Source organism: Calonectris borealis, chromosome 26 (assembly GCF_964195595.1).
Source record: "Calonectris borealis chromosome 26, bCalBor7.hap1.2, whole genome shotgun sequence".
NCBI classification, from domain to species: domain Eukaryota; kingdom Metazoa; phylum Chordata; class Aves; order Procellariiformes; family Procellariidae; genus Calonectris; species Calonectris borealis.
In genome coordinates, this window is record NC_134337.1 from 148,306 (window position 1) to 165,665 (window position 17,360).

Genomic DNA, 17,360 nt, shown 5'->3' on the forward strand with positions numbered 1-17,360 from the left:
GCACCCCGTTCCTGTGGTCGAGGGGGAGGCTTAAACAGGTCAGTCAAGTCTGGCTCCGGTGCCTGATGGATTTTGTTTACTTTAATACACCGATGCCCAATACTGCACGCCGAACAGCATCGTCTCAATTTACTTTCAGATTTTTTGTTATTTTCTCGCTCAAGTGCAAGTACCATAGGGTCCTGCGGCAGCACCATCCCGCAGTCCCTTTGCCACTCCGGATGATTTCGGAAGGTGAAAAACATATCTGCATATGAAACTTCATCCCACTTCCCTTCCCTTCTTAAAAACAGCATCAATTGTAAGAGAGTATTGTAATCTATAGATCCATTGAATGGCCATTTAGCCTCACTTTCCAATTTATACAACGGCCACCATTGGTTACAATACTTAATGAGAGTCTTTTTACTTTCTGTCCCTCCAGTTCCAACAATATCCTTCCAATGGGCAAGCACACAGCCTAAGGGGCTTTTCTTCGAGATTTCCCTTTGAGTGTTACCCATTTCGTAACTCCCTCCTTATCCAATTCCCTCCTTCGTTTAAATATTCCCAGGGTTCGAGTCCAAACCACCAAAGAAGCGATCCCCTCAGTCTTGCTCCTTCATTAACATATAGAGACATTTACAATCTTTCAATCTTTCCATACATTACGCACACATAAAGACAAAGACATAATTGCCAGCCGCTCTCCTCGCGAAGGTCACAAAACAAAACTCTGCACTCACTCCGCAGCTGCGCTGCGTCCCAAACACACAAATGGTTCTAACATAAAATACCCGGGCGTTTCATAGATAAAGCATACAATTCATATTCTGGCTGTTATCCCTCCAGCAGCTGCAAATATAAAAATAGCCCAACCGCAATTGCGGGGAGGTTCGCTTACCCTTCTCCTGCTTCTTATATACCAGTCATTAGCAGGTCCGTCCTGGTTCCCAACACTGGGATGCAGCGAAAACCTCGGATCCACTCGATCTACTCCCAAGATCGCTAGCGGCCGCTCTATCGGTCAGCGGATCCCCCTATTACCGTGCAGGGTACCCTCCTACCATACGGGGACTATGCTGCACGCCAGACGTCTCTGCGCGATTTACCAGCAGCCCCGGCCACGCGTACGACTTACAGGCCCCTCTCCTAAAAACAGGCCCCTTTCCTTTCCGCGGGCTCAGGAGGTTCTTATCTACTCCCAGGGTGAGCGGCTGGTAGTGGAGTCCCCTCCGAGGAAAGTGCTCGGGGCGCGCCCAGGGGCGTCCGCTTCTCAGCCGATCCCGCAGTGAAGCAAAGAAATCTCCTGCCTGGCTCGCCAAAACTGACTTGCGGAAAACAGACTCAGTTGTTCCTTGGCCTTTACCCAAATCACAGGGTTGGTTTCAACTGGCTTCGAACAAACTCCTGGTTCTTATCAGGAACTGTTGTTGCGATTCCTCCGCTGAGCCTTACAAAAATGTTGCAACTAATGTACTAAGTCATTTCGCCCATAGTTTCAATTCTTTAATCACTCATCCCTTCTCGTTCACCCTTTCACCCCCCCCGAGTTTTATTTCCTGACGTCGTAGGGTCTGGAACATCCCCTGGGTCCGCCGGGGTCAGCTCTCCCAGCGGTGCCCCCTCCCAGGCCCTCGCGCACCCCCAGCCCGCTCGCCGGCAGGGCGGGCGAGGAGCAGAACAGCCCCCGGCGCCGTGCAAGCGCTGCTTAGCAGGAACTCACGCAGCCCCGCGTCACCGACGCCGTTTTCAGCACAAACCCAAAATGCAGGAGGAGGGAGAGCGGGGTGGGAGTGGGGTGCGGGGGAGCGGGAGGGGGGTGCCAGAGTTTGGGCGGGGGGCAACGGGCAGGTTGGCGGGGCAGGCAGCACCCCAGGGGTCCGGGGCAGAGGGGTTACGGGGAGGCAGTGCGGAACACGGGGGGTGGGAGGAGAGAGAGGAGAGAGGAGGGCAGTGCGGGCACGAGGTAGGAGGGCAGGGGATACGGGGGGCGCGTCACAGGGAAAACCTCGCACGGGGGGAAAAACCTCGCAGGGGAAAGGCGGGGCGGACACCGGGAGGGGCGGGGGGGGACCTACGCCAGGGGGTCCACCCGGGACCACCCACAAGCAGAAAACTCGCCTGGGATAACCCGCAACAGATAATCCGTTCCCGATGACCGAACCTCGCTGGATAACCACGAGCGATGCCCCTCAAGTGGCTGGTGTTTCACCCCAAATCTTCCCCAAATCGGGGGGTTGTTTGCTTTTCCATAATATCAAAATTGGGGTTTTTTCCTTTTCCAAAACATTCCACCATTTGGAGGTTTTTCAACGCTTTTTCACAACAAAAATTGGTGGTTTTTGCTTTTTCGTTTTGTGCGTGAAAATGGGGCTTTCTGACTGCCCAAATCCAGGCGGATTTGGCTTTCCCGGGAGCTCCAAGTTGGGTATTTTTCCCCCAAAATTGCGGGCTTTTTTTTTCCCACCGCTTGCAGGCCCCGAATTAGGGGTTTTGTGGTATTTTTATGCCACGGCAGCAGGTCCCGCTCTGCGTGCGCAGCCCTGCAGGGGAAAGTCCCTGTTGGGGGAACTGGCCCCCAATCAGGATGGGAAAAGGTGGAAAAGGAGAACAGGGAAGAGGCAGCTTTTGAAAGCGCTTTTATATCTTCAATAGAGAGGTGTTTCGGGGGCGGGGCGTGGGGTGTGTCGAGTTTTAAAATCCTTTCTATAAACAGGGTTTCTTTGCATTTTAAAAACCTTATTATCATAGACATTTACACTTAACGTATTTACACATATCTCTATATATATATTTAGTGAATATATTTATGTTTCACTTATATCCCCCTATTTCCCACTTATTATATATAATACCTGCTCAGACTATGGATCTGTTGACTTACATATTTTGAACACTTAAATGTCTTTATAGACTTCTCTATTTACACTTACATATATTTACACCTATATCTTTATAGACTTAGATTTTAGACTTAGATATCTATTTACACTTGTACATAATCTCTTAGATTACATATAATGTCTATGTAGACTCTCTATGTAACACGTAGTAAGTGTAGATAGCGGTATCTATTCAGACTTTTTTCTATTTTAAATTCCTTCATGTATAAAATGTATCATCCTTTTTGCATTTGGAAGTTCTTTATTTTTTAATTTATAGAGACGTGAGTTATTTTTGTATTTTAAAACCCTATATACGTCTTTCGAATTTTTTTATACTCTAAAATCCTGTACATAATAGGGCAGATATAGGTTCTTATTTTGAAATCCTTTTGTACATATAAATTAATATTATTTTTCAATATATGTAACAAGGAGAGATTTTTTTCTATTTCGAGGCCTCACAGATATATTTACAGTTTTTAAAAATTTTTGAAACCCCCCCCATGAATTTTCAGGCAATTTGGGCTGTGACCCCCTTTGGGGGGGGGGGGAGAGGGGGGGGACACGGACCCCCATGACCCCCCATTCCCCACTCACCTGCTCCTCCACGGCATCATCACCCCCGTGGTGATGCTGGGGTGCCCCAAATGACATCATCACCCCTCCAGGCCCCCCAACCCCCCCTTTTTATTCACCCCCCCAAAAAGACACAAAACGAGGGAAACGGCCCCAACCGGCAGCTCGTTACTTTAATAATACCATTTACGTATGTACGCACGCACCCCCGCCAAAAAGGGGGGCTCTGCTAGAAAGATAAAGGAGGGGCGGCCCCCCCAAACGCTTGCAGCCCCCCCCAGCCCCCGTCCCGCAGGCTGCCCGCCGGCCCCTTACCCTCAGCACGCCTAACGACCGGCAGGCAAACCTGGGCTGGGGGTCTCTCCTGAGCACCACGGGACGCTCACAGCGAGGCATCTGAAAAACAAAAATCCCAACTGGCATTTCAGCACGTTAAAAAAACAGCACCGAAGGCAACAGAGGAATTCGGTCAGGATAAGGGAGAGGGTAGCAGTCGAGCTAAAGGAGGGTGCCAGGCAAACGGGTCAGCTCGAAATACAACACGGCCTTTAAAAGCTCGAGCGATTCGAACGCTTAAAATCCACGTGAGGACTAATCGACGCGATTCTGAACACGTCCTTAGCAGAGAAGTAAACGCTCTCGCTGGTGTCGGAAAACGCCTCGTCCCTTCCTTACAGCACCGCTGCCGGGAGATAACCCCGTGAGGCTGCAGGACAAGGGCGCGCCGTAATCAGCATCTACGCTCACGGATCCGCCGCCACAGCTCCAGCCCTTGCGCTGCTGCTGCTGCTGCTGCGCATCTCGCTCGCTTGGCCGATAAAGCTGGAAGTGAAGTGTAAAACTTGGAAGAGTAAAATGAAAAAGAAAGAACAAATCTCAGCAATTCATTTTATGCTAAAAAGGCGTGCGCACACTTACATACGTACAATGAGAAGACTCATACTATAAAAATATTTGATTTTCCTTTTGCGTTAATTGAAATTGCGTAGCTGTGAATTCATACCGTTAAATTATCTACCCCCAAGCTACACAGCTATCGTTTGACCAGGGGTTTTGCGTGTGTGACATGACTAGGAGGGACGCCTGGCCAGCTGCGCCGAGACCGATGCTACCAAACTGCCGGGGAAACGCGCCGTCGAAAGCGAGACAGAAATAAAGTACTTCAGAGCACTCTGCCAAAAGATTGGGAAAAAAACCCGTAACGTTCAGCTGCCTCTCTTTTTAAACGTTTAGAGCAACTACCCAACTGCTTAAGTACACCTAATAAATTATACGCTACAGCTATTTGGCAGTTGCAGTTTAAACAATGCAAGTCAGTTTGGAAATTAGACAATTTTAACTTTCTTTTTAAAATTTCATTTATGATAGAAAAATCAGTGAGATAAGAGATCTCCCATATGGTTTTACTTTTTTTTTGGGGGGGGGGGGGGGGGGGGGGGGGGGCAGGCGGTGGGGAATATCAAATCCCCGGTGCTGCAATACATAAGGCTACCAAAAAGGACTGGCAGGTTTGCTAATGCTGTTGGCTGTACCCAAGCGTGCAGAGGAACGCGTCTTTACGATCTCTCGACCGTTACACCCGAGAACCAAAGATCAGCCATACGTCGACTATTGGAAGATGTGCTGCGCTTGGGTCCTTGCAAGGAAATCGACTTACCCCTTTTTTTTTTCCAGAGAGAGCGAAAAGTCTCGTTGCGGATGACTTCTACTGCCAAGCACGTCATTGCTGAAGATCCATTCTGATGGGAAGTTCGTAAAAGGCAACTCCTTTGAATGAGAAAGATTTCCATTCTGGAAAATCTCTTTCCAACCAAAGTCAAAATTACGCGCTGCAGGTTAAGGAAAAAGGACGCGATAGTAGCAGTAACTCACCAAAAACACATCAGGACTCTCTGTCGCTAGTTACGAGGCTGCTACCGCTTCTCGGGAAAGCCTGGAAAACACACCGAAGCGACGCCGATTTGTCCCGTGTTGTCCACGCCTCTTCTTTGACCTTGATTGCTTTTAGCACAGATGCTAGTATCTCAGTAAGGTTTTCGAGTGCTCCTGTAAGGTATTTTAAACACTGACTGAAAAAGCATAAAGCTTTTATCATGAAAACAAAGCCTGTTTCTCCCGAACATCCGAACTCTTACAAACGGTTCCTTTCCTCTTCTAGTCCAACATTATTTTCACAGCACCCTTTAATAGCAAGCACACAGAAACAGAAGACTCTGCTTTCAGGAAGAGAAAATAGACGAAGGAAAACAAGCCTTGAATAGGTGTACCACGCTCCAGAACAGACCTTTATTTTTAGTATTTGTGTTAAAATATTTCATGTTAAAAAATCAGATAGAAGGAGAGCTGCCACATTCTTCGTGTTAACTGTAAAGTCCACACTACAAGCACCTTAGGAAAAATGCAGACACATATCACAGGCATACCTTGTACTTGCAGACCACTATGGATCCTTTCCATCTGTCTCGTACTTTCACGGCAGTTGACATTCTGCTGAGAGGAAAGGAAAAAAAAAAAAAAAACAAACACAAAAACACGTTTAGCACAAAGCTTCCTTTTCTGTGAAGACTACAACTGAGTGGAGAAGAAAGTATTTGGCATCATCTGTGGTGCAGTTGTTGAGACAGGCCACTAGAGCTTCTGCATGTTTTAGACAACCGTGCCTTTTTTTTTGGCTCATCGGCAGCTTTAGTTTCGCTAGAACTCACCTGCCTAGAGACGCGCAGGTGACAGGCACAGACACCTACGTACGTTTTCTCAAGCCTAAGTAGAGCCGCGATTTCCTCACCCTATACGTCCCAAGTTGAGTATTTTTGTTAAAGAGTACGGCGACCCGTCTGTCCTCGCGAACTCGCTGCAAAAGAGGAATCCTTTTTTCCAGGCCGTTTCTCCAAACAGTCGAGATCTTTGAAAACTGCAGTTGTGCCACCAAACCTGCTCAGGGTCCCTCCCAACCTTCGACCATCATTAGATTTAACAGGCACACGCTCTATTCCGTCTTCCAACAGCAAAAATACATAACGCCCCCAGACCCCTAGCGCAACCCTACGGACGTCCACACACACCTCGCTGTTTTGATGAGGAGCCACTGAGCACCCCTGCGAGCACAGCAGGATCATGCGCAAGACCAGTGTCCTGGTTTCGGCTGGGATAGAGTTAATTGTCTTCCTGGTAACTGGTATAGCGCTGTGTTTTAGATTTAGGACGAGAAAAACGTGGATAACACGCTGATGTTTTAGTTGTGGCTAAGTAGCGCTTACGCCAGTCGGGGACTTTTCAGCTTCTCATGCCCTGCCAGCGAGAAGCTGGGAGGGACCTTAGCCAGGACAGATGACCCAAACCGGCCAAAGGGACAGTCCATACCATATGACGTCGCGCTCAGTACATAAGCTGGGGGAGTTGGCCGGGCGGCGGCGACTGCCGCTCGGGGACCGGCTGGGCATCAGTCGGCGGGCGGTGAGCAATCGCATTGTGCGTCGCTTATTTTGTATATTCTTTTATCGTTATGATTGTTTCCCCTTCCTGTTCTGTCCCATTAAACTGTCTTTACCTCACCCCACGAACTTCACTTTTTTTTCCGATTCTCTCCCCCACCCCACTTTGGGGGCAAGGGGAGCGAGCGAGCAGCTGCGTGGTGTTTAGCTGCCTGCCGGGTTAAACCACAACAACCAGCTTCACCTACTCCGATTTCAGCGAATGCAGCTTCTGAAGCTTTAAACTGAAAACCGTATCTTGACACTTTGCCGCGGCAGAAACGATCCGTGACTAGAACTCTACAAAAACGCAGTAACGCAAATTGCAAACCCACAGCAGCGACAGCTTCAGAAATATTTCTACCGGGAACAAGGGAGAAAAAAAATACAGTTTCATCTCACGCACAGGAAAGCAGCAGGCAGAGAAAAGGGTCGGCATTCGTAGCCCTTACAGAACGCAGGCATTCTCCTTCCATTCCTAAACCCGCCTCTTAGGTCGAAACATCACAACACTACTACGGCAATATCGAGAGCAGGGAACAACAGCCCTGCCGCTGGATGTGCTACTGACTGATGCTATTTACGTAGCAGGACACCTAGACAGAGGGGCACGTTTTTCCACACACAACCCTGAACTTCCTGAAAATTTATGCTTACCAAAACGAGCCATTTGGAACACATTGCCAAACAATGTTTGGCAATAAAACTTTGATGTGTTTGACACACACAAATTTGTGGTAACTCGCTACTTGCTTCCTGCTGTTGTTGTTCTTCCTTCAGAAATTCTACTTGTAGCCAAGTTATTCGCTACCGGTTCAAGCATTTACCTTCCAGGAATTACCAGCACATTTACACAGGCGAGGAACTAAATCGCTCTTCTAAAACTACCCGAGTGAAAATTACAGCCACGAAAGAGGAGTGACAGAGAAGAAAAAGAGAGGTCAGGCAGCAAGAGAGCTCTGCAGGCTGCCACCTGTCAACTTCGCGCTCTTTTTAAAAAAAAAAAACAAACCACAAACCAAAAAATAACACAAACACAAAAAGCCCACAAAAACCAACAACAAAACAAAACCTTGACCTTGTACGTTTTTTTTCTTTTGGAGCTCGTCCCTGTCTCAGCTGATCGTCTCATCAGAGCACGAAGTGCAGATGATCCGTATCCCGATGACATCTGCACGTGATGAACACGTGTTCAGAAATAGTCCAGATCTGTAAGACTGGTGTCATTTGTGTGGTTTTAATAATCATAACTCCGTTTTATTGACCGATGCATTTGCGAGGAAACTAAGTAACTTTTAAACGTAGCCTCTCCTTGGGGAGAAAAATGCGTTAGGAGTGAAAAAAATGATGATTCAGAGCTCCCAACCATGACGGAGCAGCGGGGAAATTAACAAAAGTGAAGGCCAACAGCAGCAACATGAAGCGACATTCGGCTTTAATTCTGATCACGTACTTAAGCGGCTCGCCAAGTCTATACCTCGATCCTATGAATGACTAGCCCTTTTTTGGAAGGACCAACTTTTTCCCTTGGAAGTCCTAGACTGAAGACTCCACTGAACAGAACGTGGATTGAGCCACAGGACAACGTGCCATCAACACTCTAATGAAAAAAAAATCAAGTAAAAATCAAGTTTAAATATCAGTTTCCATCGTGTCTCATTCATTACGTTTCTAGTGGTACCTGGGTGCTCAAAAATTAACTACCCTGACACCACGTAGTACTACAAATTGAGTTATGCCTATAAAAATAGAAGGCTATTTCCAACCTGCCCATAAAATCAGTATGAACAAACAGAAGAGAAACACTTGAACTTAAAGAAGGACACAGGCAGCTCTTAATTTTTCATAGATGAAAGCTCATTCTTTTCCCTGAAAGGAAAACACTCGTAACTACCCAGGGTTAGTTACGCTAACGAGGGTACGTAGGCACGCTCTGTTCACGGCAATTGTTCATCAGCTTTTCTGCACCATCAGCAAATTTGCCTTTTCCCTGGGTTTGACATGGAGCATCTGCAGCGTCCTTGAACGCGCCAATGTTTCTCCCGGCTCCCCCGGCCCCACACGTGCCATTACCTGAGCAGCAAGCGGCGTCAACCACGCAGGATTTTCTTCACGTGACGCAGAAGGTGACGCTGGGAAAAGAGGAGGCACAAAATGAACCTGTTTGTCACACCCAGCCAACGGTGAAAACCCAGGGAAGGATTCTTCCGTGCGGGGCCGGGCTGTGCACCCTGGGAGCTCCAGCCGGCCGGTTTCGCTCCCCTTTGCCGGGTACCGGGGAGACACCGCCGCCTCGTGCTGCCGCCTGCCCCCCGGGGGACCTCGCTTCAGCCCTCGGGAACGGGTCCGGGAGAGACCCTCCACGCAAAGAGAGCGGATCCACGCGTGGCGTGGATTTAATCCCTGAGGGAAGAGGCCGGGCTCCCCGCTGGCAGAAGGACAACTCGCCTCCCTGCCGCTCGGAGCGCCTTGCTGGGGACAGCCCTGCCTGCGCCTGGCTGCTCTTCAGCCGTGCTGGGAGTGCAGTCTGGCCGACGGATGCTCCGGCAAACAGACACTGCAGCGAATCGCAGCTCCTGCTCGTTACAGCTGCTGGTAATTTTGCCTCTGGCTAAGGCATGCCCCAGACAGCGGACACCCTGTCTCGTTCCAGCTCCTGCTTGCGACGGTTCTGGCTAATTGAAGCTCCAGCTCTGCACCGTTGATTTCAGCTCCTTCTCCTTACAAGCTCCAGCTATTTGCAACAGCCTGGGCTTTTGACAAGGTCGTAAACCAATCGCTGTCAAAACTTGACCATTAGGATAAAATATCATAGTTGTACATTGTATAAATACCAATTAGTTTGTACGACTAATTAGTTAATAACTATTCGAAGCAGTCGACAAGCAAGAGCTGGACTCGAAGAGGGCGTGCGGGGTCTGAAAAGCAGAGACCACCTCTTCCCCCCAGAGACCACCGCAGACGTTGAGTTGGGCCTGGTGCATGCCGGCCTCCCGCACTTCGAGGTCCAGCAGGACCAGACCCCCACCCCCGGGGAGGGTCCACGCACCCTGCCCACCCCCTGCTTTCCCCTGCAGCCCCAATGCCCTCCCACCCCCCCGCACAAACGGCCAAACCGGCTTTTGCTTTGGGCCCCCAAACCAGCTCACTTGGCGCCCATTTCTGAGCCCAAAAACCCAGCTGCTGCACCTGTTCTCAAGGCCCAAAGATGCCCCGGGGGAGGGCAAGCGCTTGTGTGATGCTTCGGGCAGAAACAGGGCTGAAAGGTCCGATCCCGGTGCCGGGGGAGCAGAGGCGAGCTGGCTGGGACCAGCTTTTGCTCCTGGAACAACCCCAAGTCCCTGCTCCGAGGTCTTCCCCTTGGGGCCCTGGGGTGGACCTGTCCCTCCCCTTCAAATGCTCCAGCAGTTTCGGGGGCAGAAGGCCGTTTCTAAGCCCTCTCTCCAGCAGCTCCTCCCTCGACTCGGCCCGTGAAGCCCCCAGGCTCGAGCACCTCGCTGGGGCGGGCGGCCTCCATTGCCTACAGGCTGCCCGTCTGCCTGCAGGGAGGGCTGGGGGGTCCCCGGCCCCACGGGGCGACAGTGGGAACTCGCAGGGAGGGTCTGTTTGCACACAGCGCCCCCCCCCCGCCCCCCCGCCCCGGCCCCACTGCGCGGCCCCCCTAGGGCACACAGCCCTCCCCCCCCCGCCCCTCCCCCGCCTGGAGCCCCCCCAGCCCCCGTCCCCGAAGCCTGCAGGACCGCCGCCCCCCCGCCACAGCCCCACTCCTCGGCTCCCCGGCCCCGCGGCCCCTCACACTCACGCTGCGCCGCCGCCTGGGTGCAGAGCCCGCCGCGCGCCCCGTTGAAATACCGTCCGCAGCCAATCAGCGCGCGGCTCCACCGCACCGCCCGCGCGGGGCACGCCGGGAGTTGTAGTCCCCGCCCCGGGACCGCGCATGCGCACGGCGCCTCGTGCAGCCCGGCTGGCTGCACATCGACACCCGTACAATGGAGGTGATCGTGCACGGACCCTGGTGCAACCCTTGTGCCCCCCCATGCTCGCAGCCCCTCCCCGGTGTTTGCAAGTGCCTCCCAGCCCCAGGACCCCCGGTGCTCACAGCACCCGACCACACCATTTTCCAGCCCCGTGGGAGCCCCAAGCCCCACTCTCAAGCCCCGCCAGGACCCACAGCCCCACTCCCCAGCTCCTTGGGGGACTGCAGCCCCCACCCCCCGCCCCACTCCCCAGCCCCCCTAGGACACACAGCCCCACTCCTCAGCGCATCTAGGGCGCACAGCCCCCCCCAGCCCCCCTCCCCGGCCCCCTCCGGGACGCACAGCCCCCCCCAGCCGCCCTCCCCGGCCCCCTCCGGGACGCACAGCCCCCCCCAGCCGCCCTCCCCGGCCCCCTCCGGGACGCACAGCCCCCCCCAGCTCCACTCCCCGGCCCCCCCGGGACGCACAGCCCCCCTCCTCAGCCCCCCCAGGAGTCCGCAGCCTCCCCCCAGTCCCCCTCCCCGGAGCCTGCAGGTCTCCCCTCAGCCCGCCGTGCCCGCGGCACCTCAGACTGCCGCCGCCGCCGCCGCCGCCGCCGCCGCCGCCGCCGCCGCCGCCGCCGCCGCCGCCGCCGCCGCCGCCGCCGCCGCCGCCGCCGCCGCCGCCGCCGCCGCCTGGGTGCAGAGCCCGCCGCGCGCCCCGTTGAAATATCCTCCGCAGCCAATCAGCGCGCGGCTCCTCCGGGCCGCCCGCGGGGGGCACGCCGGGAGTTGTAGTCCCCGCCCCGGAAGTGCGCATGCGCACGGCGCCTCGTGCAGTGCGGGTGCCTGCGCAGGGACCCCCCTGCAACGGTGGTGATTGTGCAGGGACCTTTGCGCAACGGGGGGTCGGTGTGTGGAGACCCCCATGCAATGGGGGGGGCAGTGCAGGAAGACCCTTATGCAATTGGTTGGTGTGCAGGGGACCCTCGTGCAATGGCGGGCAGGTGCACGGGGACCCTTGTGCGATGGTGGCGATTGTGCAGGACCCTCGTGTGACAGTGGTGGTTAGTTTTCTCGGCAGTACCCTTGGGTTCGGGAGCAAAACAGCCGGTGCCTGAAACCACTGGGGTGTTTTGACTGCTGCTGAGCAGCCTCGAGGCCGCCTCCGGTTCCCACATGGCTCCCATGGTGTGCGTGGACCCTCCTGCAACGGGTGCAGGTGTGCAAGGAGGGTGATCCGGGGTAGGGGTCCCTCTCTGGAGGCACCCAGCTCGAGCTGGCACCTAAGAACTAATCAAGGAGTAATGAGGAACCTTCTCTTGCACCTGACGTTAACCAGCAGGATCCCAGGGTCAGATCCTGTTACGGTGATTGGACCCTGGGGAGGTGGCAGAGGGTGCCCTGGACAGGTTGGGGGGGTTCCCTGGGGAGGAGGGGAGCCCCCACCCCCCTGACTGTGGGCACTCCCCCCAAGGAGCAGAGCATGGTGCAAGACTTTAGGGGGGATGAGGGCCAGCAGGACCCCGAGATGGCGGTGCCGGCTCTTCCCAGTGTCTCCCCAGGCACCTGCCGTGCTGGGGAGGGGGGGTGTCTCAGGCCTAGGGGTGACCATGGCGATGGGGGGGGGGCCTCAGGATGGGGCAGGGGGGCAATCCTGGGGTCCGGGAGGGACCCTGGGAGTGGGGTAGGTAGGGGGACATTGGGGGACAGAGGTGTTTCTCGGGAGATTGAGGACACCATGTGGGGGGTTGAGACTGGGAGGGATGACCCTGGGGAGGTGGGGGGCACGGCAGGGAGAAGGGATCCCACCCCCCACACCTGCAGCCACCCCCAGGGGCAGCTGGGACCCCGACCCACTGGGGGACCAGGATGGGAATGATGGGGACTCACTCATGGATACTGCACAGGTAATAAAATAGTTCATGCTGCACGCTGTTGTAGGGTCTCTGGGGTGCCCTGGGCCCTGGGCGCCGAGTCCCCACGACAGCCAGCCCTTCCCGGGGGTCCCCAGGCTGCCGGGCTCCTCTGGCCCCAGCCGGCGGGAGCTGTGTCCTCCCAGCCGCTGGCCACGCAATGGCAGCACCGACCCACGGCCACGCGGAGACAGGGCTGGGGACAGGGCCGGGGTTGCCTGCGCTCCACCTGGGTCTGCAGGGCTCGGGCAGGGGGGACCCGGCATCCTGCAGCTCCGCTCCCACCCTGGGGACCCCAAACACCCCCGGGGGTGCGTCGCTGTCCCTGTCGCTGGTGGCAACCGGCATGGGGGGAAGGTGACAGTGAGGGTCCCCGCCAGTGGCCCGGAGCTCGTCACCACTGGGGGGACAGGGGACAAGCAGGGCCAGCACCAAGGAGCGACGGCAGCACAGCCCACTCTCTGGGGGTCCCCGCCCCCTGTCCCCAGGGGTCCCCTCCGTCCCCGTGTTTTATTGGGGGAACACAGAGCCCAACGACCAGCCGCAGGGACAGGGGACGGGGAGCTGCCCCAGGGATGGGGACAGCACTGGGACACGCCGACACTCTTGGGGGTGCTGGCATGCGGGGGGGGGGGCACCCTAATCGTTGCCGCCCGGGATGACGAATGCACCGGGATGAGGGAGGCACCGGGATGGGGACGGCGCATGGAGGGGCCACAGCCGGCGCGCGAGCGCCGGGCTGCAGGACCACGCTTCGGCTTCGGGGCGGCAGCAGCGAAGGCGGCGGCGGCGGCGCTGCTGCGCACCTGAGCGGTGCCGGCGCTGCAGTACCGCGATTCGGCCACGAGGCGGCAGCAGCAGCGAGCAGCCGCCGGGCGGCTCGTGCCCGGGGGCGGCACCAGCGGTGCAGTTCCGCGCTTTGGGCGCCCAGCGGTCGCCGGCATCGCGCACGTGGGGCGGCAGCGGCGTTTCCTTACCGGGACGAACCAACGAACGCGGCGGCATCACCCCGCAGGCACCACAATACGGCATTGCCGTTACCGGCGGACGGCAGCGCGGAGAAAGGGGGCGCCACCGCGCATGCGCGGCTCCAGGGCTGCAGTACCGAATTCTGGTCGCTCGGTGGCAGCAGCGAGCCAAGAAAAGCGCGCCTCCGCGCATGCGCGGCTCCCGAGCTGCAGTACCGAATTCTGGTCGCTCGGTGGCAGCAGCGAGCAAAGAAAAAGCGTGCCACCGCGCATGGGCGGCTCAAGGGCTGCAGTACCCAATTCTGGTCGCTCGGTGGCAGCAGCGAGCCAAGAAAAGCGCGCCACTGCGCATGCGCGGCTCAAGAGCTGCAGTACCCCATTCCGGCCGCCGGGTGCCACCGTCGCCTCACCGGCCCTTTCCCCTTCTCTCCGCCCAGTTCGTACCATCGAAAGACCGTAACTGCCTACTGGCGGTACTGGGCTTAGATTTCCCTGCCCTTTTCCCACTCGCGGCCCGGGCACTAATCTTCATCGCCTCTGTACCAAAAAGCACCCGGTGGCTCCAGCATTTCAGTCCTTTCCCTTTGGCCGCTTTACAAGGCCCGTGGTTGTTTCTGCCCGTGCCCCCCAGCCCATTACCCGGGGAGGAGAAGCAGCGCGGGGAACCTGTGGAACAGGTTTCTTTCTAACCCGGAGGAAGCCCCAGGGATCGCTGTCTCGGTCTGCAGGTGGCATCGGGCTTGTGGGAGTGACAGCAGCGACTCAACGGATGCTGGAGAGAGATTTAAAAAAAATAAGGCCACACGGGTGACACCCTGAGAGCAGAGGAGGGGCAGCTATGTCCATCAGGAAACCGCGCTTCTGAGCAGACCCGGTGCCAGTGGCTGACCTGCAAACGAGCGATACGCTGGTGGTCCTGGGCCTTTGTTGCGGTGTTTGCACCTTTCCTCGCCTCTGTGCTATCAGCACTTTGCTCTCCTCATCCTGCACACACGCAGGGCTTGCCACTTGGAGGAGAGACACTGCACGACGTCACTTACCACCCTGCCCTCCAGCGTGCAAAGGAATTAGAAATGAAGCAGGGAAAGCCAAGAGGCCTGCTGGTGTATTAGGCGTCCTCAGCAGTTGACCGTAGAGCCCGGCAGGTTCCATCCTTGCTCTGTACAGGGCGCGTAGCTCTGCCCTCCTTGCCGCTCCTGCCAGCAAGCGTCACAGTTGCACTTTGCTGCCTGCAACACGCAGCACTTAGTGGGCTGGAGGGGCTGTTCTGCCAACGTGACAGGTGAGCAGCTCGGTTCCTTTAGCTGCCTAATTTGCCTCCTTGAAACAATCACTTCAACACTTGGTTTCTTTATTTTAGACCCCTCTGCATATCTCCTGGCCCGCGAGCCATTTTCAGCTAGCAACACAGCTAAGTACGGTGCTGGTAGAAACCCAGCTGCCACCTCGCTCCGATGTCAAAAGGCTTTTGTAGCTTGAACCCCCGATTGTTTTGCCATCGAGACTGCAAGGCGAGGAATACGCCTCTACTTGAACAAGCAAGACCCCTGCCAAATAGCTGAGCTGTGCACAGTGATAGGTGGCTGCCTGTGACCGACACCTTTTTCTGCTAAAACCAGAGCACGCTTCCCTTGTGAAGAGCCATCGGCAGTACAGAACGGACCTGAGCTCTCCTTGCACCGGCTCCCCAGAGAACGGCGTCTTACTTCGACTGAAGCGTGCAGCAGCCTGTCGTCATCCCAGCCCCTCGCCCTCGAGCAAGCGGCTGCCTGTAGCAGCGGCAGAACCGCTGCTGCGCAGAGGGGAAAGGAATGGCTTGGTGCCAAGCTCTGCGGGCTGCCTGCGTCCCGTGCAGAGCCGACGCTAACAGCGTCGGGGCGAAGCTAACAGCCTGAGAAGGAGTCACAGGGTGCTGCAGCTCCTGCCACAACCATCCTTCCCAGACTGCTGATGGAGCACAAGGCACTTGAAAGCAGCAGGAAAGAACAAGGAGGGCCTCGTAAGATGGCAGGAATAACACGGAGAGCCTAAAGCGTTTAGCCAGGCAGGGCTTGCAACTCACCTTGTGCCGTGGTTGAATCCCAGCTGGCAACTCAGCACCACACAACCGCTCACTCGCTGCCCCCCTCAGTGGGAGGGGGGAGAGAATTGGAAGGGCAAAAGTGAAAAAACTCCACTTGTAAGGAAAAGGGGGGAAAACAAAAACCCCAAACAACAGAGAGAAAAACCCCAGACAGACAAGCGGTACAAATGAAAACAACGGCTCGCTGCCAACCGACCGATGCCCAGCCAGCCGCAGCCCAGCAGCGGCCCCCCCGCCAACCTCCCCCGACTTGCGGAAAACAGACTCCACAATCTGTGAGATTGTAAAGTAGGTATGTTTATTCAGCGCTGGGCGGCACGGGGGGTAACCCCACCAAAGTCGTGCGCGCCTCAACACGGTACTTGCCAGAAATATATACAGCGAAATGTTGCATATAGATAATACGCCTATACATATGCATGACCTATCCCCGCTTTGTATTAAAATAAGCTTCAAGACGTTATTTCCATGAGCCCCTCCTATCTACGCTTGCGCATTGCCTCCTGGTGGTGGTCGTCGGGGGTCGTGGGGATGAAGGTTAGTGGTTCCTCTTCGTCACCGCTAATAACCCCCGTCTTTGCGCAGACTCAGTTGTTCCTTGGCCTTTACCCAAATCACAGGGTTGGTTTCAACTGGCTTCGAACAAACTCCTGGCTCTTATCAGGAACTGTTGTTGCGATTCGTCCGCTGAGCCTTACAAAAATGTTGCAACTAATGTACTAAGTCATTTCGCCCATAGTTTCAATTCTTTAATCACTCATCCCTTCTCGTTCACCCTTTCATTCCCCCCTTTTCTGAAGAGTTAGTAAATTCTTTTACTATGTTCGGTTTAACATAATGTTTCTTTATCTAGTGTCTTTTCAAAATATTTATTGGACTCAAGTCTACGTCGTAGTTGATTTTTCTTCCATTCACTGTAAGAGTCTCCTGTGTTTTTGAAACACCACAGACTACATCGAACTGTAATACAGAGAGCTATAAACATAACAATAATAATTATTATTATAATAAACAGTTGTCTAAGCCATGTTAAATTCGGTAACCAAGAGGTAAGTTTCTCCCATAGTTCCTGAAGGCCCCAAGATGTATCATCTCTAGTTACTTCATGGAAAAGTTTAGCTTGCTTCCAAATTTGAGATAGGTCCTTTTCCACTTGTCGCTCAGCTCACGATTAATATATGTACAACATCGCTCTCCTATAACCGTACACAACCCTCCTTGCTGAGCGAACAACATATCCAAACCCAACCTATTTTGGAGAGCTACCTTACTCAGGGAGGAAACCTCTTCCTGGAGGGCTTTGATAGCTTCAGCGGTGCTATTACTTAAAATTTCTAGAGCGGCCGATATATTTACTAAAGCCTTCTCTAATTCACTTACTCCTAACCAGGGGAGAAACCACCTAGCAAAACTATGGAATCCAGTATTTCTTTCTATTAATGGATTAGCATTCCGTTTTCCTCTAAATTGTTTCATATAGGTTCGTAACAGTCCATTTGATCCCACCCAATCTGTAAGGTTTCGT

The 17,360-nt window shown here is 54.6% G+C and overlaps 1 long non-coding RNA gene across 1 annotated transcript; it reads right to left on the bottom strand.

Annotated features, from left to right (window-relative positions):
- Positions 1 to 5,169: 5,169 nt before the first annotated feature.
- Positions 5,170 to 15,531, bottom strand: LOC142093157 (uncharacterized). Its single transcript, XR_012677304.1, has 7 exons — positions 15,416 to 15,531; positions 14,392 to 14,524; positions 8,987 to 9,045; positions 7,999 to 8,513; positions 5,867 to 5,933; positions 5,316 to 5,508; positions 5,170 to 5,210 (listed from the first exon to the last, which is right to left on the bottom strand). It is a non-coding gene; the product is annotated as an uncharacterized LOC142093157 (long non-coding RNA).
- Between the last annotated feature and the right edge of the window lie 1,829 nt (positions 15,532 to 17,360).